The 22,157-nt window shown below is 49.0% G+C and overlaps 1 protein-coding gene across 3 annotated transcripts in view; it reads right to left on the bottom strand.

Annotated features, from left to right (window-relative positions):
• Positions 1-22,157, bottom strand: part of LOC116952389 (uncharacterized) — an 814,348-nt gene that overhangs the window by 741,401 nt on the left and 50,790 nt on the right. Inside the window, exon 2 of one of the 3 annotated variants that reach the window (XM_076074262.1) lies at positions 1,824-2,013. The exons of the other annotated variants lie outside the window; for them this stretch is intronic. The gene's annotated coding sequence lies outside the window, so the exon portion shown is untranslated. The remainder of the gene's footprint in view (positions 1-1,823; positions 2,014-22,157) is intronic. 3 annotated transcript variants of the gene reach the window in all.

Raw genomic sequence — 22,157 nt, 5'->3', positions numbered from 1 at the left:
CACAAAAAAAAACCCCTGCTTGGCTTCTGAGGCCTAATGAGATCAGGTGGATTCAGCGTGATTTACTGCTAAAGCCTTAAAACAAGTCTACCAATCGTAAATTAAAACCCTATCGGCACCTTTTTTTCTGCTCAATAATCTCCCTTGGCCCAAACTGCTGCAAACCAATTTGTGGCTTGCATACATCCTGCTAGCGGCTAGCAGTTTATTCTTTCCCGTAAGAAGCACGTTGATTTTTCGCAGAGAACCACCCCCACCCCCCCCCCCCCCCGGACGAAATAAAAATAACTCCTCATCGCCTCCGCCGCCGCCGCCACGGCAGAGCGACGGAAGCCTCTACTCAGAATTCATATTTGCGCGCCCGGTTGTGTTTGTGCATGAAAATAAAAAAAAAAAACGAAAACTCGATTTCTCTCGGCGGGGCGCGCGAGGGCAATCGCGTTCATCGCCCGGTCGACAAACATCGCCGCACCCCTGTCCGTCCCGAAGTGTAACCCCCATCACAGCCCCGCGACAAAAGAAAAAAAAACACATTTACAATTCCCGGAGAGCGGTCGCCACCGCCGCCTTAAACACCGGGAGGTCTCCGCGCGCCCTGTTTAGAGCCGCTGAGAAAATTCACTCGCGCTCGGAAATCGCCCGGCGCGAAGGGGGGTTGGGGAAAAAAAAGGTCTGGCCGACCGAGAGACAAGCGGTCAGCCTCGAACAGCGTATTCGTTGCGCAAAGTTTTGACCCCAATCTAGCCGGCGGTGGCGCTATATGTAGGTGGGGAAAGCGGCAGAAGGGTGTTTATTCAGAGTAATGTGGACCGAGCGATACTGTTCGGAAAGCATGGGGGACTGACTTTGTGGACTGCGTGTGTTTGTGTTGTTAAATGGGGAGCGGTGGCGCAGTGGTTAGCGCACCGCACGACAAACCCGGCGACGCGAGCTCCGATTCCCTGCGAATATGCGAACCGGTCATGGGCCTCCCACAGGTGGACTCAGCCTTAATATGAGTACCTGGCGCGTTGTGTAAAACATCAGCATGGGGAGCTGCGGTGTTGGCCACCCAACCCATTGCGTTACCATGTTGGCCTTTATAGGCACTCGCTAACAGCACTAGCCCAACAATCTGCTCAAGCTATGGGGGGGGGGGATCTTTGTCTTTGCCGGCAGAGAGTGGCGTGGAGAAGGAGAGTCTGAGTGCACGTGCGAGAGAGCACAATGACGCGTGCGCAACGGTTGGCGGACGACACTAAAATCACAATGACGCACATTCAATTACCGGCGAGTGCGACGTGAACGTTAAACACCGGGCCTCCCCTAGGTCAACTGGGCCTGAAGCACATCCCGAGCGCAGTGTCAACATCTTAACTGGGGAGACAATTATTGCCACGAGTGGCGCTGGCCAGACGACCCTCCCGTGCGCTCTGCTCGCCTCGATGCGCAACTCATTGAGAGCCACTCCGCAACAATATAAGAGGTTAAATATGGGATCTCTGCAGTCAGTGTGGCAGTGTGTATTATGTAAATGAGCTATATTAAAAAAGAAAATATATTCACTGAGAGGAATGAATAATCAACCTTTTGCCTTGCAGGCCTTCATAAGGTCAACATATTCCACCAGCGATTGTGTGATACAGCACTCCGGACAGATTTTTGTACTCTTAGCGCCCATATGCAAGCCACGGTCGGTTAGATGATTGCCAATTACAGCGCGTGAGCCGACCTGCCAAACCAATGCTGATGTGCCCTCTGCCCTTGATGCTCGCTGGCCAAGTCAAGAGCGAGAGGCCCTCCAAGCGCCCTGTGCCGCAGTGCAGACAGGGGTCTTCCCTCACCCCGGGGTGGAGGAGTCGGGGTCGACACCCGTCTGGGTCCGAGCCGGCCGCGCGATGGAAATTGCCGTCTCCGTCCGGGTTGCGGCAGGGAATCGATTTGCGCCGAGGCTTGGCGCCGGTGTTGCCGTGTTTGAAGTCTGATGGCCGCTGTCCCTGCACGGTGTTGATAGTGGGCCACGGCTGGCCGGGTCTGCACGTGGGAAAGGTGGCGGCCACAGGGGGTAAACGGTCTCTGCAATTGTAAACGTCGTGGGTTTACTCGCCCACACACAACCGGCGAGTGCTCAACTAGTAACGGATTGGCACGTTTTGTTGAGTGAATGACCTTACTAATTGGCTGTGTCGGGTGGTGGCGTGAGTCATGCCACATTTATATTAACGCGATCTAACCCAAAAACCTTTGTTTAACACCGAGTATGCTTTCGTGACCAATATCATCCATAATACAGGTTTTTTTGGGGGTTAAATCGCCATCTAGATCGCCATATAACCACAAAAAAACCCTGTATTATGGCAAAAAACCTCTATTATGGATATTGGTCGCGAAAGCCTACTCGGTGTTAAGCTGAATGTGCAAATATTGTCCGTGCGTGCGGGCAGAGGAAACGGACAGCTGTGGCGTTTTAAGGCAGTGGCAAAAATAAAACTCACGTGGTTCGTGTTCAGCCTCTGTGTGTGTCATGAACTGCGATGCAGCGTAAGTTCCTTTAACGGGATCTTCGTTGTGTAAATATCCCATCCCCCTGTGATACCAACCCTCGGGTCCTCGCTTCTACCCGGAGTGATGTCCAGTGAAGGAGTTAAGCTTCGTAGGCAAGGCTGCCTTTCGCTGGAGCCATTTGTGCTATCACGGGAGTGGATACGTGAGCCCCAGGGCTCACCAAGGTGCGGACAAACCTTAGGGGATTCTTTTTCACACTTACATCCTTCATCCCAATCCCTATCCACGGCGCTGTAATCAGCGGAAGATTATGTAGGACACTCGTTCAAATGAGAGATAAGAATAATTTACATCCCTTTACCAATCCATGGTGAGTATATAACAGTATTTTTTGTTAGAGTGTTTTGCTACCTTTAACAATGTAGTCATTTTTCTTGGTTCTTTCGGTAAAGTCACGTAGAAGGGAAACAATAAAATAATAAAAATATAAAACAATAAAATTCTCACGACGTTTCGACTGCAACACAAGCAATCATCATCAGGTGTGAAAACCACAGCAGTAGTCATTAAAATGTTTTTTTTATCTGAATGTTACGTAATTGATTCATATATATAAAAAGAAAAATAACTTTAAAAAATTGTGCAAAGTTTGTATTTATGAACGCCAACAATTGGCCACTGTTTATACGGTGCACACTTAACATTTCCCACACCTCCGATTATATACGTATGGTGCAAAAGAAGTTCAACATACTTCAAATAGCAAGGTTGGCGACGTACGGTGCGAAAGAAGTTCAACATACACACACTACCACGGTTGGCTAGGTACGGTGCGAAAGAAGTTCAACATTCGTACACACCCAGCCAGGTGTCCAGGGTGGCATGGCATCTCGCTCACCGTCGCAACGTCTCACTCAGTCCAGGCCCGATAGAACACGGGATGCTGACATTAAAAAGAGGCACATGTAACGTACAACTCAACACTTTCATCAGCAACATCCTTGGTGCGTTATCAGTGCTTGCGTGTTGAGAGTTGTATTTGTTACGTTTGCGTGCCTTTGTACACCGATGCCTTTCATTGCAATGAAAGCAGAGGGCCGTGGTTTGTCGTTCGAGGGCCGTAATAAGGATATGCTCAATCTCATCTCTGGAATCTCACAGATGAAGAGCAAATCCACAACATTTACAATCTGATGGGTTTACTGTGGACAGCCAGATCTGTGATGATGATAGTTGTAATTATTGTCAAAACGTCGTAATTGTTGTCAAAATGTCGCAAATGTTGTGGATTTGCTCTCCAACACACCGGTGTGCTGTGCGAGTGACGAATTGGCACGTTCTGTTTACGTGACAACCTTACTAGTTGGCTGTGTCGGGTGGTGGCGGGTTTTAACGACACATTAATATATTGACGCGATCTAACCCCAAAAACTCAATCATAAATGCATTTCCCTCGAGTGTGAGAACAAGTATATTTACAATCAAGTTATTCTGTTGCTGTTGTTGCAGAACAACACAGGTGCAAATTGCGCCGGTGCGATCTAACGAAGTGATTCACGGAATGGAGCTTTACTTTTTTATTTTCCTCTGCGTTGCGTTACTGGCGTGTGAATTTGCCTACGCCATTGCAGGGCACGGCAACAATAAAAATTGGCCACGAGCCAGCGGTGGCCCTCGACGCCCACGACGCTCGGCGGCAGTCGACGTGAGCGCCCGGTGTGCACGTGCACTCACGCACGCACGTGGCCCGTACGCATCAGGTTTGTTAAATCACAAGCGGTTAGCCGGTAATCAGGCGAGACGCAATTTGCCCCCCCCCCCCCCCACTACTCCCTTCACCTGGAGCGTGCGGAGGAGAAGGAGGATGTTCTTTCTCCTAATTTTGCAGATTTAATTAAAAACCCGCAAAAATCGTTTGCTCGGAATCCATTCCCAATTTCGAAAAGCCACGAATCGGACACCGATTACTCGGTGGAATTGTTGAATACCGCACACGGTGTTGGCGCGCGAAGGCGCAGCCCCTGCAATCGCTCGACCTCGCCCGCCCGCCGGCGTTCGCGCCTCTCCCTGAACGCCGGCGTCAGGAGAGTTCCCGTTGACGTCGTCGATTTCGGCGTCGGTGATAGAGCCGGATCAGTGCGATCGCCGCCGCCGCGGCCGCGCCATGCACAGCGTTCGCCAAGTCCGACAAGCACCCCCCCGCCCCGCCACCACTGCCACCGCCACCACCGCCACCACCGCCACCACCGCCACCGCCAAAGCAAGCTGTCCCGCTAGGGGCAGCGAGACTCATACGGCGATCATAAATCCAAGTCAGTAACGACTGGTGCCATAGCCCAAATCACAGATTTGGAAATGATCTGCAAGCACATTACAATGAGGCGGTGGGAGGGGGTTGATGTCACAGTGGTTGGCATGCTGGATTACAACATATTTTTTTGTTATTCCAGTTCACAGCTAACATCAGTGGCGTGAGATATCTGAACGGCTCCTGGTCCTTCCTGCCCACCCCCATCACCTTCAACTCGCACTGACCAGCGTGGTGAACCACGATCGCCATGACCGGCACAGCACGGCGAGGTCTTCATCCAGCAGTGGATTGACAAAAGACTGCACGTTCTTATTCTCATCATTAAATTACAATAAGTGGATCAACTCATGCGTGGAGGCGCGCTTGTTAAATAAATTGTGAGCAGTGTGTTTTCACTTATTATTTAAGACCTGTAGCAAACAATTGCAGTAATTTGCACCGTACTAATCTAAGGTTGCCAGCGGGCCGAGATATGCCGCAGGTGTCATTTTGGGAAGACCGCAAAGGTTGCTTTAAAACACTTTCCCTCCTCCATATTCACTGCGGGCATAACTTTGATTAAAACCCAACGGCTCGATCCTCCGAACGGCAGTTAATGTCTAACAACGGCGAAACTATAAAGAAGGGCTGAATATTGCACGCCCTGGCCATCACACGAGCGGACTTGATGATTTAGGAACTTGGTGTTGTTTGCCAAGGCACTTACATCCTTGGGCCAATCGCTGGAGGCTTTGCCGTGTTTATCACAGATGTTCAGCGACTGCGATAAATAACGTGCTTTACGATAGTGACCACGAGTGGCGATCAATACAGAATGACGGCTGGATGCTCAGACATTTGGGGGGGGAGGGGTGGTGGTTGGATCCGTTTGAGGGCCAGAGACATTCAGAAGCACTCTGTTCTACGTCCAGAGATTATTGGGGTTTTGTTAGGGTTTAACAAAATAGAAACGAATAAAACATGTTTTCTTAACGGTGCGCACACACCAAATGTCACATCAAAAAGAATGTGCATATTAAATTAACGTATACATTTGTAATAAAAAAATGTTGTGGTGGCGACGCTGCATTGGCAGTGGTGCACCAGCACATGTACAGTAAAACAGCCACAAAAAACCTCAACACGTCAGTTAAAAACAATGTCGCCTTCAAAGGAAAAATATAACAGTTGACGTTTCAGGCAATCGCCATTCTTTAAGGCACGTGCGTTGAGTTTTTGTTGTTTTTTAAACGTAAAATATATTCAATCCCGTAGAGCAAAATTCCTCTTATATGTCACCTTATCTTTAAGTCCTATTATCCAAAAGGGGCCAGGGGTATCGTGGCGCGTCTTCCCGTGCTGTACGAATCCCCCAATTTGCAGAGAAATCGGCGCACGAACCATGAATAAAAGAGCGCCATCGTGGCGGCGAGAGCAAGGGCCCCCCGCAGGAGCAGCCCCGACTGAACCGGCCGTACCACAACATCGTGTGTCATCACCCCGGCTACGCTGAGGAGTTCAGGGGTCAGCGGGCGGTAAAGTGCACTCGGATTTTTCGCGAAATCACAGGGCGGCGGATATCCACTTAAGAATCAATTCAAACGATGGCGAGCGATACCACCCGTTTGTCTATTTATTTATACAGCTTAAGCTACGCGCGTGGCTTCCCCTCAGCCTCTCTCCGGCGGAGAGGGCGGCTGTCCCGCTGCAGAGCACGTGACGTGGACGTGCTGGCCCCGTCTCTGCGAAGGAGCCACGGGAAACCTTCGCTCGACGCTCCCACGTCAGGGCGCTGCCTTTAATGCGTCTCACGTTGAAACTCCTCAGTCAACGAATCCTATTTGAACGCGGCCCAAAAACAAAAATCGATCCGCAAAAAATGACCTGCTGCCTGCGGGTCGATCCCCATCCTATTATCTTGCAAATTTAGGCGGATGAGTCTAATGGTGGAGAAAGTGTTTGCTGACAAGGGTTATGGTCATTCATTTGCCCACGATATCCCATGGATAAGAGGACGACGACCATGATGATGCCAACTGTAAATTATGAAGAAGTTGCTGCTGCTGCCAATTCATTAAAACTACCAACCTCCTCCTGCCCATCCACCTCTTTACATCATAATTTTTTTATATCGCTCCGTCTTCAATAACTTAACCTAGGCACAAGTATTCTTCCGTTTTTTTTCCCCCTCCCAGTTGCACCCCCTCAGATTGTTTAGCGAAGAGCCCTTTGACGCCACTTTCGTTTTGCTCACATTTCGTCTGGACCCAACTTTCAATGCGGCGCGTCGCCACGGCACCACGCCATCACCTCACGAGACGGGCCGCGAGTTTATGGCTTTGGTTCTCCACTCTGTTTATTTTGTTCCTCGGGCATCTGACCAATTAAGCAGCTATGGGCAATTTCACTCGAGGTGGTCACGTAGCAATGAATAAGTAAATATAACGGTAAAAGAGTTACTAAACAATGTAATGGTGTTTATTAAACAACTTTGGGAGCAACAACACACAACTACCCTTAACAAATCGTTGCTGCTCTCTCTGTCTCCTCCTGGAGCCATGCACTTTTAAATCTAGATTGAAATCTCATTTCTTTAAAACTGCTTTTTCTGTTTAATTTGTTGTCTTTTCCCTGCATCTCGGATTATATTATCGCAGTTGGCTAGGTACGGTGCGAACGACGTTCAACATGCATACTTTATACAGAAATTCCATCTACTGCAGACAAGCTCACATCGCTAATACCACGCCCAGTTGACGTCACAAGCACAAATAAGTTTTTTTTATAAATCCAATATATGCCGAAAAAAAATATTTCAATGTCGCTGCAAATGTATGTATGTATGCATGTTGAACTTCTTTCGCACTGCACGTAGCCAACCGTGATAATTGGAGGTGCGAGGGAAGGACAGCAAACTATGCACAAAAAGCAGTTCTCGAGAAATGAGTTTTCAAACAAGATTAAAAAATGCACGACTCCAGTGGTTTTCTTAATATCGGAAGGAAAGAGCGTTCCAGACGGCCGCGTAAGCGCGTCTGAAAGCGCCGCGCGATGCGGTGACCGCCGCCTTTGCTCGACTGGGCGTGCTGCTGATGCTGCTGCTGCGAGGATGACCGCCAAAGTTCGCTCCATGGTCTCTGCTCCTCGGTGGTGTACACACAGAGTGACGTTGCGAGATTACGGTGCGGACAAGGAGCGAACGGCGACTCTTGCCGCTTGTCCCGAACACCGACTCCGCTCCTGATTTTTGGCCACAGAGCGGCGTCTTGGCCATCCCAGAGACGTACCGGGGCAGCGTCAAGGTACGACAGCAGCGTCGCGGTTCTTGTCCAGGCTGCACGAGACGCAAACGCACGGCGCTCATGGGGACAGCTCGCTCCGTTGTCAAGCTCGTGAATCTCTGAAGGCGTGGGACCGCGCGCGCGCTATACAAACGATTCGCAGGTGCCCGGCCGGTTCTGTGGAAATTGTAAAAATAAAAAAGGACAGGAGGCGCTGGAAATTATCTGTTTGTTGCGCTCTTAACTTTGCCTCTGGCCAGAGTTTGACTCTGCGGGTAACGGACCCTGCTGTAATCTGGGAAAAGAACAAAATCAAAGCTAATTTATGCTTTGCATTATGCGTGGATACTTACGAATATAAATTTGTGCACAGACATACTGAACTGTAATTCAGTACTGCAATCGGTTTAGTAATATCAGTACTGTAAGCGTACCAGTAATAGTCTGTTTTCAGGATGTAATTATATTACAGCTACTCACCATATACCCATTAATTACTCTTTAATGGTATTTTTTTTAATACAGACATGCTTACAAAACAGATTTAAAAGGACAAAACCATCAGCTTGGGTTAATGCAAAAAGATCGGACACAATCATGGCGTGTACGGGCCGCGGTACAATGTATGCAATTATACAGTAAGTCAGGGGCTACATTAATCCAACGAACGGTTAATTCTTAGAAAGAACTGCAATTATAAAATAATCGAATAACAACTAAAAAAGAGCGTAAATTTTACACTACGCAAGGATTTTTTTGTTGACGAAAACAACAAAACTCTGATAATGTGTCAGCGTACGCCATCTCAATCGATCGAAATCGGAAGATTTACCCTTACGATGCATATGCATCGATTGCCCCTTATGAGAATCGTGACGCTTTTGTCTTAAGCCTCGGTCCAAAGGAGTCATGAGCGTCATTGCGGAGATTAGGCCGTAATGAAATAGACGAGCAGAACAAAATGAAATCGACGGGCAAAAAAAAGTTAATAAAATAAAAAAATAGGCGGGTGGAAAATTAAATAAAATTAGCAAAATAAAATCGACGGGCAAAAAATGTAAAAAATAGATGGGCAGAAAATACGTCTGCGTCACATATCCGTCTCTCCAGCAGCCTTGTGTGAGTGTATAATTTCAGCAGCATCGATTCTGCACAAGAGGGTCCCTTGCCTGTAACATCAGACAGCTCAACGGCATCGATTCAAGCAATCCTGAACTCTGCTGATTGACACTTGCATGTCAAAACCGGTCCAGAGGTTGCTTGTGCTGAATCAACGCTGCTGCAATTATATTCACTCGCAAAAGCTAATTGGGCCGATGCCTTGTGTGTAAAAAATATATATATTTTATTTTTAATGCGGAGAGATATATGAAGGAGACGTATTGTCTGCTTATTTACTGCCTTGGTCAATGGTGAATCATTGTGCCTACTAACCTGCAATCGGCACTCATTACGGTACAAATGATTTGGCGATGCCGCATTATCAGCGGTGCACAAATAACAACAAGTGTCCACGTGTTCGTTGATCGCACGAAGTGGCCTCAAAAAAGAAAAGTACTGAGGAGGAAACATCTTGGGTCAGGGCCCTCCGTCGCTCCTCACGCACGGTCCTGACGGATGTGGCGGGTTTTTAATGAGAGTGCAAATCGTGAGACGTTCAAGATATTAACCGCAGAATTTAAAGTGTTTCTAACACATCAACGTATCGGCTTTATTTGCTTTAGCGGCGTAAGCTCTGGAAGAGTTTCGACAGTTTTGGTCTCATCGGAAGTCAGGCCCAGTAAACGAACGAATCGTCAAGAGCCATTAGTTTAATATGTGGGCCGAAATGTTGAAAGGGCATTATGGGTATTTAAAATGTTATGTTTTGTGCTGACAGGCCCCGGCTTAAATAGACACCACCGACCGATAAGATTTAGCAGCCTAATGCTGCCGAGACCCAGGAGGGTAACAGCGGCCTAGAGTTTGCTTGCTTAAACAAATGACGTTATGAAACACTTGTGTGGCAAGGCCCATAAGGGGACAGACTACATTTGATGTTGCATGTTTGGAGAGAGAAGAGACAGAGCAGCGAGCGGATAATATAATTTTCTTCTTTGTGCACTGCTTCCAAAAGTAACCCCAGCAACACAGACAAAGATCCCATGTAGCCTTAACAGACTTTGGTGCAAGTGCTCTTTGCGAGCACCTTTGAAGGTCGCCATAGCACACGAGGAGGTGGGTGGCTAGCGCCATGCCCTGCCACCTTTGCCTCCCTAGTCATGATGTTTTCATATTACACCGCGTACTAATTTGAGATTGAGTCGACCCAGGGGAGTCCCAGGACCGGTTCAGACAACTGTCACTGATGTTGGCCGTGAGCGGGAATCGAATCTGGGTCGCCAGGTTTGTAGCGCGCCACCGCTCCCCACCCCAGCAACAATGCACAAGCGGACACCTGCACAACACTCCCACGAGCGCCGAGAGCGGGATAGGAGACACAAAGTGGCAAGGCATACGGGCCACCAGTAACACCAAGCCCTCGTGTGTCTTGTCAGCCTTAATGCGTGCTCGGTAACAGCAGCACGCGTCCCGCCGGGCTACACGAGACATGCTTTTGACGCCGCTGGCAAGCCGAGGTTCAGTCGGTGGCCACATGCATCGCCCGGTCAGCTGAGTGGTGTCAAGTGGCACTCGAACCTGGCCTGGCCCTGGCAGCGGTGTTTCTCAAACTTGTTTTGGGCCTAGGGACGACTCAGCCCTCCACCCCTGGCGACAAAACGCTATCACGTCTCTGTAAATATCACATATACAACATGATTTGTATTATCGGAACATAACAACTTTTTTAACGCAGCTATGAGAATTTATTTTTTAAATGGGTGGAATTGAGATCTTAGGGTTAGGGTAGTTTCATCAGCGTAGTTTACCTAACTTCATGTTTTAAATAATTATCATGAGTAAAATATTAATCAATATCCGAAACAATAGGTATGAACGTTGTCATCATTTCCGGATCAAGCTGCGACGTTTGCATCACAGCCTCGCGGGCCACCTGGAGGAGCATCACGGACCACACTCTGAGATCCCCTGGTCTAGAGCAGTGGGTCTCAGAGTGTATTCCTCCAGTATAAAGAAATATCCTGATTTTGCTTATCATCATCATCATCGTCATCTCCACTATTGTCCGTCACTATCCGGTGGCGGTGATGGGCGGTGAAGGCTGAGCGACAGCTACCCTCATTGTCATCATCAGTCCAAGACGGTTAGCGTAGTAATCCATCATTATCTCTATTACAAAAATACGAATGTATAGTTTTTGCCAGGTAAGGCCCACTGAGCTATGCAGCTTTTTTTCAGAAGTCACCTGGCCACAAATGAAAGCTCAACGAAAGTGGCTTGTCACGTGAAAATGTATCGCGGCCAAATGCTCTAAATGCTTGTCGATTGTAAATGTGGAGACAAAAAACCCAAAGAAAATTAAAAGTCACAATGGGGAGAGAGACGCGCAAACTCCAAATATACAGGTGTCCGGCTCGGGATCGAACCTACGACCGCCTGCATACCAGGCAATGTAGATAATATCTCGCCACCGCTGGCACCCTCTTATCCGCAAACTCCATATCCGATTGCACATATGAGGGTTGAGCGGGAAGATCGCGAATGCTCCGAGGCTCTTCGTCTGGCCCGCTAAACTGGGGACAACAGCGGCGTCCAAACTGTGGACGATGAGAGAATTGTGAATTGGCCAAAACAGCCAGAAGATAAAACCGAGTCACTGATAGGAGCAGTGGCGCACTTAATAAGGAGGGCGCGGTGGGTGAAGTATTTAATTCATATTGACCATAGAAAATTACATTGGACGTATTTTTTTGTGCGACTTGTAGAGAGAAGACATTGCTTAGTAAATGGAGAATAAGAGGCAGCTGTCGTTTCCACACTCATCTCACAATCCTCCTCCTTTTACTCGGAGCACAAAAACAAAATATTCTCTTTCACGCAGTAAAACGCCCAAGGTGATATGATTCGCGAGGTTGTTTTTGCTTCTTCTTTTCTCTACCTTCTCTAGGATTCAAGGAAGTATTCTGGTTGAATTTTTGTTTTACCTTTGGTGTCGCTCTCGGTAACTATTCAACGTCTACCGAGCCTCCAACCGTCATTCCAATTCAACGTTAATTTCTTACGCGACAAAAATCCCGTGTAGCCAGTTACCTGGCTAGCTGTTGCGGCAATGCCTCGCGACAACCGCCAACAACATAGTCACTGTTAGCGTGGAGATGAGCCCAATGAGCGGCCAGCCATGAAACGGGAGACATCAATATATATATGTTTGTACCGTAATATGATTAATCTCGGGCTTTGTAGAAAAAGGTTGGGAACTGCGTGACCGCATTCCTTCCTTCTGGAGGTTGTAGCTCTACCTGTGGATACAACGACTGTCTATAGGTGGAGTTTCTAGCTCTACATGTAGATACGAGAACTGTATATAAGTGGAGTTTGACTGCATTGTGGTTTAATTCTCAGAGCGGTGGAGTCAAATCGTAGCCACAGTTGCCGTGGGTATCACAGGCAAGGCTGCGGTAAGCCCCCACAATCCCCTTCCTGGACAGTGCTCTTTTGGGCAATTTCCCATAGAATAGTCCTAGACATGTAATGATGCATTGATGTATCGATTGAAATCGATTCTTATGCTCATGATACACGCGCCAAATCAATGGGGAGGCAAGCCCGCGAGAGCCTGGGACTTGGGTCTTCCAGAGCTCATTATCACACTCCCAAAGCCCCCATTTTCTTGTGTGCAAAATAATTGCCACTTCTTCTTGTTTGATCTCACTGGATCTGTTTCCGAACACAGGCAGAGAGACCAGAGAGATAGAGTCGATACGGCTTGGAGACTGATGAGGGTGAGTTAAAAAAATATCATTCTGCCACAACATTTCGGGCAGAACTCACAGACACGGCAATCTGGTTCTGGCAGATTGCCACGCGAATGACGCGAATAAGACCATCCTCGTCTTTTGGGTTCTCGCCTGGTTCAGCGAAATAGATGTGGACTTGAAGCTGTGGCTGGCCGGATAATGCAATAACTGGGCGCGGAGTTACAGTCATATGAACTGCACATGCGGATGATTCCGGAACTTTTTGACTGCTATTCGAAGCACAGTACGTGTAACCCCCCCTCCCCCATCCATCCCCTCTCTCCCAAGACGTCTGAACAGCGCGTAAAAATAGGCAAAAATTATTCTCGAGGAGGGGGGGGCTGTCTAAAACTCCCTCGAGAGTGGAGGTCCTTCCACCAACAGACCATCGCGGCTCATCGTGACCACCGTTAGGTCGCGCTGGGATGCGAGCAAAATGCGTCAACGGAGGCCATTGGCTGCGATGTTTGGAGGACAAGTCTTACCGGAGCTACTGCGATGTAATCCATACACGTGCGTTCAAGTAAGTTGGGATAAGTTCCTAAATTAATTGCAGGGCCTTTACAATCAGTTGCGCCGAGAGTGTTTTTTTATATATTTGAAGGTAGTATGCATGTGTGTTGAACTTCTTTCGCACCATACATAGCCAACCATGCTAATCGGGCGTGTGTGGGAAGAACAGAATAAACACAAACAAAAGTGTTCTAATAAATGCATCTATTGATACGTCCATCTCCAGTGGGTTCCTAATGTCAGAAGCGCATCTGAAAGCGCCGCGCGGTGTGGTGACCGCTGCCTTTGGTTCGCCAAAAGACGGTTCATTTGTGGCGAGCACTCTGTGTGTGCAGCGAGTGAGGTCCACGCAAGCGAAAGCCACCACGGTGGCGGTGCGTGTGTCTGTGTTCACACGCGCGCAGAGCCACCGGCGCCTCGCACCGAAGTGAACATTCCAAAACGACCGGCGCCGGCTATAATTCATCCACGCTTCTTCCCGTGGACGGGAGGGAGTTAAAAATGCACGAATAAAAGGGATCCGCAGCCACTAAGCGGCAATGTCAGCGTTGGATAACGAGGCGCTTCTGCCGAGCACCGAGCCGGCTTCGTATCATTGGTGGAGAGAGTGGAGAGTTTCCCACACCTAGGCAGAGTGCTTATGACCAGCTCCAGTTTAACAGCAGAGGTCTCACTCCGAATCAGTCGAGCGGCAATATCTTTTCATCGGTTGCGCAAGGCTGTGTGGAAGCTACCTGGTCTGTCGCTGCGCACTAAGCTTCAGGTCTTCTCGGCCACGGTCATTCCCTCCCTTCTCTACGCTTGCGAAACGTGGACCCCCCTAATGGAACATCTTCGCCGGTTAGAAACATTTAGGCTGGCCTGCCTACGATCCATCCTGAGTTTAACCAGGCTGGATTGTGTGAGGAGCTCACAAATCCTTGAAAGGTCTGGGCACGGTCCCATCGGTGAGCTCCTACGGCAGGCAAGGCTGCGTTAGCTGGGTCATGTAGCCCGCATACCCAGCCACCGCATGCATAAACAGCTTTTGTTCGGCCGGATCGAGGGGGCTAAACGGGCGCGGCACGGGCTAGAGAAGAGATGGAGTGATGTGGTACAGGAGGACGTGGAGCTGAGTGGACTTGCCGATAACTGGTACCAGCGGTGTAAAGATCGGCCTCTGTGTAGGAGGCTCGTGAAGGACGCTACTGGGCAGTTGGAGGCAGTCGCCCTCCAACAACAACGGAGGGCGGAGGAGCGACGCTCACAACAACGAGCGGAACGCCGGGTGACTAGGGCACAGCAGGTTGGCACAGTAGGGGGCACAGGTGGTGCATCAGCCAGTCATCTCAGTCAGTCGACCCGTGGCACCTGGGTCTGCCCCGTGACCTCCTGCCAGCGGGCGTTCGACACTTCACGTGGCCTCAAGGTGCACATGGCCTGGCACAAGCGTCGTGGTGACGTCACCGCCACTTAGTGGCGAATGGCGGTTGTTGTGTCTGTGTGTGTCTGTGTGTGTGTGCGTGTGTGTGTGCGTGTGTGTCTGTGTGTGTGCGTGTCTGTGTGTGTGTCTGTGTGTGTGCGTGTGTGTGTGTCTGTGTGTGTGCGTGTCTGTGTGTGTGTGTGTCTGTGTGCGTGTGTGTCTGTGTGCGTGTGTGTGTGTGCGTGTGTGCGTGTGTGTGTGCGTGTCTATGTGTGTGTCTGTGTGTGTGTGTGTCTGTGTGTGTGCGTGTCTGTGTGTGTCTGTGTGTGTGTGCGTGTGTGTGCGCGAGCTATCAGAGCTGCAGAGCAACAGTCGAGCGTAGCAGCGACATCGTAGGCACAACTCACACTCGTCTGCTCCGTGAAGCTTAAAAAAAGAAAAAGCAATTACCAATTGAGGTGATCATTACGGAAAAATATGATGTTTCACAGAAACAAACACGTATCCTGATCGTTAATTACATTCCGTACGACTGTGCTAACAACCTGGGCTGAACAGGCAAATCCGCATCGGGAGATCTTCATTCAGCAAATGCGTTGACAAAGACATGTAAATAATTATCATAACATCGTTGTGTTTGTTACATACACGACACAATGGTTACACGGGAAAATTCTAAATCATGGTTTCTCAAATTCCAGTCCTCGCCGCTCACCACCCGCTACGACCAAGTGACTCAATGCTGATTGGCCGTGTCGGGTGGTGGAGGGTTACGACACATTTATAAATAACGCGATCTAACCCAAAAACCTTTATTATGAAGTGACTCATGTTGAAAATCAATGGTTGCACGCTGCACGCGCCCGATGCTTGTTAAACACATCGTTGTGAAACAAGTGCTGTCAGCGAGCAGCACTTATGGTGGTCGGCACGGCACACAAAGGGGTGGGTGGCCAGCAACACGCCCGAGCGCCTTTGTCTCCCCGGTTGCGATAATAACACATCGCACCAGTTACTCGTTTGAGGCTGGGTCGACCTAAGGGAGGCCCAAGACCGGTTCAGATAAGAATCTATCACTGGCATTGGCCGTGAGCGGGAATCGAATCGTGAACGCACACACGCACACACGCACACCGAGATCTCAACTCTAATTTGAATCGGCTCACTCCCCAGTGAAGGTGGACAAGCATGGTCCCCCATCCTGTTAAAAGACGTCGTGCAGGAAGGAGGACAGGCCAAGATTGTAAGTCTTCTCTTTTATAAGCAGATAATTGAGAGACCTTGACGCATTCTGCCATCTACTCAACCAAGGATAGCACTGTAATCATTTTTTGCAAGACCTGAAATAAAGCTAGTCTGTTGACGAGAAATAACAACCTTGACTTAAAGCTTTCGTGACTGCAGGAATTCATATTCTTTGGTTCTTTCGGTAAAGTCACGTAGACAGGTTCAAAGAAAATAACAAAAAAATATATTTTTTAAAAACCACGACGTTTCGATCGCAACACAAGCGTTCGTCATCTTCCTGATGACGAACGCTTGTGTTGAAACCGCTTGTGTTGCGATCAAAACGTCGTAGTTTTTATTATTATTATTGTTATTTTCTTTGAACCTATCTTTACCGAAAAACCCAAAGAATATTAATGGGAAACAACAGCCCCACCGTCTAGGCACGATGTCTTTCGGTTCAATATTTCCCAGATCCAACCGCGCCAATAGTGCAGGCTTATCGTGCTGCACAATTGATGCTTCATGCAACTGGGGTGACTGTGTCGTCTACGGTTAATGCCTCTCGTCTCTAAATCACTTTCCTGTGATCGATGGCAAACTGGATACGTCGCTTATCACGTTTGTGTGCGGAAAAAGGTCATTATCATCTCCATCAGCAGTATCATCGTCAGCATCATCATCACCACCATCACTATCATCATCAGCAGCAGTGTGACCATATTAATATCAGCATCACCATAATGAGCAGCAGCATGATCAGCAGTTGGTGCTGCCAGCCCCGGCACTGCCAATTCAGCCTCCGATTTGGTTCACAGATTCGGATTTGTTGAATCTTCAGGCAAGCAGAATGCCAATCAGGATTCTGATTAATTCACATTATAGCGAACGTCTCCCGTCCTGATTGCCTTCTCTCTCTCTCTCTGATGTACAACTGTATGCCTGCGTTACACTGCGCACTCACACCGTCATATCCACGTGTTCACAGCAGGGCCACCACCTTTGCATTGTAGACCAAACCCAGGCATACTTGGCGAGATCCAAACTGCGCAGTGAATTGTTATGAAGATGATCACAGCGATACCGGTACCAGATCTGGGTACGAATCAATTCCTACCGCACAAACGCTGATTCCAATTCGCGGACAGCTGGCAAGGCAAATCCAGCCCATCGCAAGGCCTACCCTGAAATCATTTGCCGCGGTCATTGCTGTGGTGATGCCTCCCTCCCCTTCTTCCTGCATATTTGTGAATGGGCCACCGAGTCGTTATAGATGTCTGGAAGTAAATACGTGTGCACTAATGTCTTCGGTGTTAATTATGGCTAAACGTCATTCAAGTGTCATTTGTACAAGACAGTAATTATTCACATCAGTACTGCATGTGGGTGGAATGGTACACAGACAGAACAGTACATTACAAACCAAAGGGTGTGAACCAAAGCACTAACCCCTGTGTTATTTCATGCAACACGTAAAATAACTCGGGGATAAATTGGCCAAACGCCCCAAAAGCAGAATCTGGCAGAACAAAGTCTTGAACTATTGATGGGGTGGAGTGGCGAGAGCTCATGAATAAAGTTACTCAAATATCTTTAAAATATCGTTATCATCTTCGTCGTGCTCATGGAGTCGAACACTTCTGAATGTAATCTCGAGCACGTGTTCACCGCTGCCATGTTGCACGTGTCTCTCGTGTCGATGTAACGAACTCGAGGTGAAAGCGATCCGGGGTTTGTGAGCTGATCTCAGCAGCGACTTGCCAGTGCTCCGCACACACGGAGACTCTTCCACCAAGCGCCTAAGGAGGGGGCATTACCAGAAACAAAGATCCCCCCGTGTAGCCTTAGTGGACTGTTAGGGGCAAGTGCTGTTCGCAAGCACCTGTGAAGGCCGGCACGGCACACGAGGGGGTGAGTGGCCATCACCACGCCCGGCCGCCTTTGTCTCCCTAGGTGCCGATGTTTAACACATCACACCAGGTGCTCGCTTGAGGCCGAGTCGACCCATGGGGAGGCCCAGGACCGGATCAGATAATCGTCACCGGTGTTGGCCATGGGCGGGAGCCGAACTCGGGCCGCCGGGTTCGTAGTGCGGCGTGGCGTTCACGCCGCACACACCCACGGAGCCGCTGTTCACGTCCAAAACGTCGCCGGTGTTATTGTTGTGCGTGCCGCTGCCGCGTGTTCCTGCCGCCGCTGCTACACGAGGCAGTGCAGTCCACGGCAAAACGTAACAGGATTGGAAGACGCAGCTGCTGCTTGCATTGGCAGCGGTGAGCAAGTACAAGCGGCAGGAAAACTCAACAACACCACCACCACCACCACGGTGGCTGTAAATACATAATAGGCGACGTATGGGCAATGGCCCTTCTTCACAGCACACATGCACTGAGAGGACAGAGATAATGAGTGGATAATAAGAGTTGGAGACTGCTCTCATACAATGTTTTCTAACGAGCAGTTTTTTTTTTATTTGGCATATGAAGTTATACTAATAATTGCGACTGAGTAACCCTTCGCAATCTGTGTGCACTAGCTGGTGACATTTACCATCGTGTTGACATTCCCACTCCAAATCTAATCCTCTGCCCTCCGCTGTTGTTGGAGGGCGACTGCCTCTAACTCCCCAGTAGCAGCGTCCTTCACGAAACTCCTCCTCCACAGAGGCCAATCTTGACGCCGCTGGTACCAGTCATCGGCAAATCCACTCAGCTCCACATCCTCCTGTACCGCATCACTCCATCTCTTCTCAAGTCTGTGCCATGCCCGTTTATCCCCATCTATCTGGCCATACAGAAGCTAGTTGGGCATGCGGTGGCTTGGCATGCGGGCGTCATGATCCACCCAACGCAGCCTTGCTTGCCGGAGGAGCTCACCGAAGGGACTGGTTAAACCCAGGATGGATCGTAGGCAGGCTAGCCTGAATGTTTCAAACTGGGCTCAGATGTTTCTTTAGAGCAGTGGTTCTTCACCTGGTGGTGCGAGATGCCCTTTCTGGGGATGCGAGACATGGCCAGATTTTTTTAGACGGTAAATAATCGAAAACACATTAAGCATGGGCACGTAAGTACAACTTCCTTGTTCATGAAGGCTATGAATGTATTAACATATTTTTTTTTGTTGTTTAACGGATTGAGAACCAAAGGGGTGCAAGGGCTTGCAGTAAAGTCTCCACGTCACCACGGCAGCAGCAGAGTCCTCGAGATGAGGGCCGCCAATAATCCCCTCCCCCCAAATCTCTCCTCCATCACAGCGCGGTGCAGTAACAGCACAGCTCCCTCTCGCGCGTACTCGCCATGGCCGACGACGTCGAAGTCGTCGTTTCTATTCCCTGGCGCCGCGTTCGCGCGTCGCCTGCCACGACGCTCCACGGATCTCCCCTTGCCAACGGTCTGGGCGGCTGGCTAAACGGGATTTTCCACGCGAACAAATAGAAATTAGTTTGACACCGTAGCCTTTGGCGAACAAATATTTTTCGTAAGAAAGGGTTTGTTTTAGGTTAGATCGAATAAATTAAATGAATATAAATTGAATAGAAATTTTATTGAACTGAATCTGCTCCTCAAACTAATCGTGGCTGGTGGCCCCATTTAAGGAACACAAAGGCTTTCAACCCCACGTAGGCCTCTTGCCCCATCCTATGCGATGAATATAACCTGATATGAATACAATAATGCATGAAACGTAACAATAGTGTAACTCTACGATACTAAATACTTTGATATTATTCATCCACTACCGGATGAAGGCCCCCCTCATGCCATGCTGCACCGTACGTGTGTTGGACTTCTTTCGCACCGTACGTAGCCGACCGTGCCAATTGGCGGTTGCGGGGGAACTACAACAAACAGAACACAAAGAGCAGCTCCAACGACGTGAAAAATATATCCGTGGCCACGTGCGGTGGCTCTTTAAGGGCCACTTCATGACCGTCATTGACTAAGGACCAACACCGTCTCGTAGTCACCACGCAGTGCATTGCGGCTCTTGAAATAGTTTTTTTTTCATTCTGATCGAATTCGAACAAAAATAAATATATCTATAGCTCTTCTTGTTATTTCCGTTGCCGAAGTCCGTTCTGGGAGATTCCCAGTGGCTAGTGATGCTCTCAGAAACTGCGAGCCTTGGGCAATCACACCAAACCCTTAAAGTCCTAAAGGTGCCTTTGGTGGCGGCCTCTCTGACAGGCTCGGCAGTAACGCTCTGCGTTGCGATGTCACACCGCCCACGTGCCGCTGACTTTGTGACAACGGGCGCAACTTATATTTAACGAGGGGGATCCGAGCAATGGAAATGCGATGGAAAATGAAGAGCTCATAAAGCTACGCCTCGCCACCTCCCCGCCGTTCTGCTCCTCTTGGGAAAGCCAAAGATGTTAGTAGGGTTTTCCCATGAATCTGGACGTACTAATGAATTTTCAACCCAGTGTGCACTATTTCAATGTATCTGACTGTATTCTATTCTTAGTTCGCACAAAGAATCTCACTCATCACGCCCGGTACATCTCTGAAGACGGGCACACTGGCTGTAATTTACAAAGGGTGTTTTACTGTGGGGCCAATCAAAAGGAGCCCAAGTCTAAAGCTCTTTTATTGAATGTGCAGCATTCCACGGTTGTGGGAATTGAAAATATAAATTCACTGGTTCCATACGTTTGCTGTGTGAACAGAAAACCCAATGTCATTCATACCTAAAGCGTTATCAATTCAGAGCATTGGATTGTGTTAATTTCACCAGTCGGTGTTAGCGGGAATGATTGCACCGGTAGATTTTGCCGTATTACGAAAGAAAAAAATATAATCTGAACAGTTAACTTTGACCAATAAAGTTCCTCTGTATGTACGTTTAAATTGTGTCTCTAGCCACCAGTGCTAATCGGGAATCGGAGGTGCGCACTGGAAAGGGCTTGTTGCAGTGGGCAAAAGCAGACGCGTGCCAATGTCGCCAGGCAGACCCGCTGCAGTTCGCACGCCAGCTAGGAACGCCCAGGGAGGCTCTTTCTGATCTTCGTTTGTCAACGAAAGGCGGTGGAGCGCGCGGACTTGTGGATCACACAATTGTCGCGAAACTCCTTTCCCGACAGCATCAAGGGTTCCGTACTCTGGCTCACAAGGGGATGGCGATACCGCAGAAATGTGGATTCCATCTGGTCTGTCTGTCTGTATGGGATAGAGTGTTTCCCCCTCGGATGTGTGGGTTTCCTCCGGGTGCTGCGGTTTACTCCAACATGTAAACACATTAATTGGCCGATGACGCCTTAATATATAGTGGGCCGCAGACCTTGGGAAATTGTTGGCTCGTGGCGTGGTTGCCTTCCCACCTGTCTGTGGTTCCTCCTTGTGTCTTCGAGTCGTTCTGTCTCTACAAGGGCGAGCGAATGCTGCGGCACGCGCGTGTTACAAGTTGGAAGTGTTATCACAAATCGCATTTGGTTTGCGATATTTGAAAGCGCAAAGTGAAAATGCAGTGCAGATAATGTGGCGCTTTGTTCAAGGGAGCTTCACCGAGTCTCAGAATTTCACCGAGGGACTCTTGCTTGTGTAGTGGCCACTCTCATCACCAACACGTGGATACAGGTAAGGAGGGTTCCAGTCCTTTAATTCCACCTTCTCCGTCACACACAGCTCCCTCCTTCATACACAGGTCTCTCCTCCTTTCACTCCAGCGACAACCACCTCATCCCCACGGGCCCCTGCCCTATTCTATGAGCTAAACGATTTTATATTTTACCAGGTAAACGTCCACTGAGCTACATAGTCGCTCTTTTTCAGAAGCAATCTGGCCACAAATAATAGCTCACCGAAGTGGCGTATCATCACGTGGCTATGTACAGCAGCCAAATACTCGAAATGCACGTTTCTAAATGCGGACGGAAAAACCGGTGGACCCGGAGAAAAATCCATGCGACCGCAGTCAGAGAGACACGCAAACTCAAAAAGTACAGCAGGCTTCAGGGTCGGGATCGAGGCCACCGTGACTTGTTTGCGCGAACGTCTTTCACGTGAGGATGAACAGCGAGGGCACCCACGACAGGACCGCCAGCGAGCTACGCCCGCGTGATT

Source organism: Petromyzon marinus, chromosome 46 (assembly GCF_048934315.1).
Source record: "Petromyzon marinus isolate PM22_M1 ecotype Great Lakes invasive population chromosome 46, UKy_Petmar_22M1.pri1.0, whole genome shotgun sequence".
In the NCBI taxonomy this organism is placed as follows: Eukaryota; Metazoa; Chordata; class Hyperoartia; order Petromyzontiformes; family Petromyzontidae; genus Petromyzon; species Petromyzon marinus.
The sequence above is the reverse complement of the archived record's forward strand: the minus strand, read 5'-3'. Positions and strand labels throughout refer to the sequence as shown.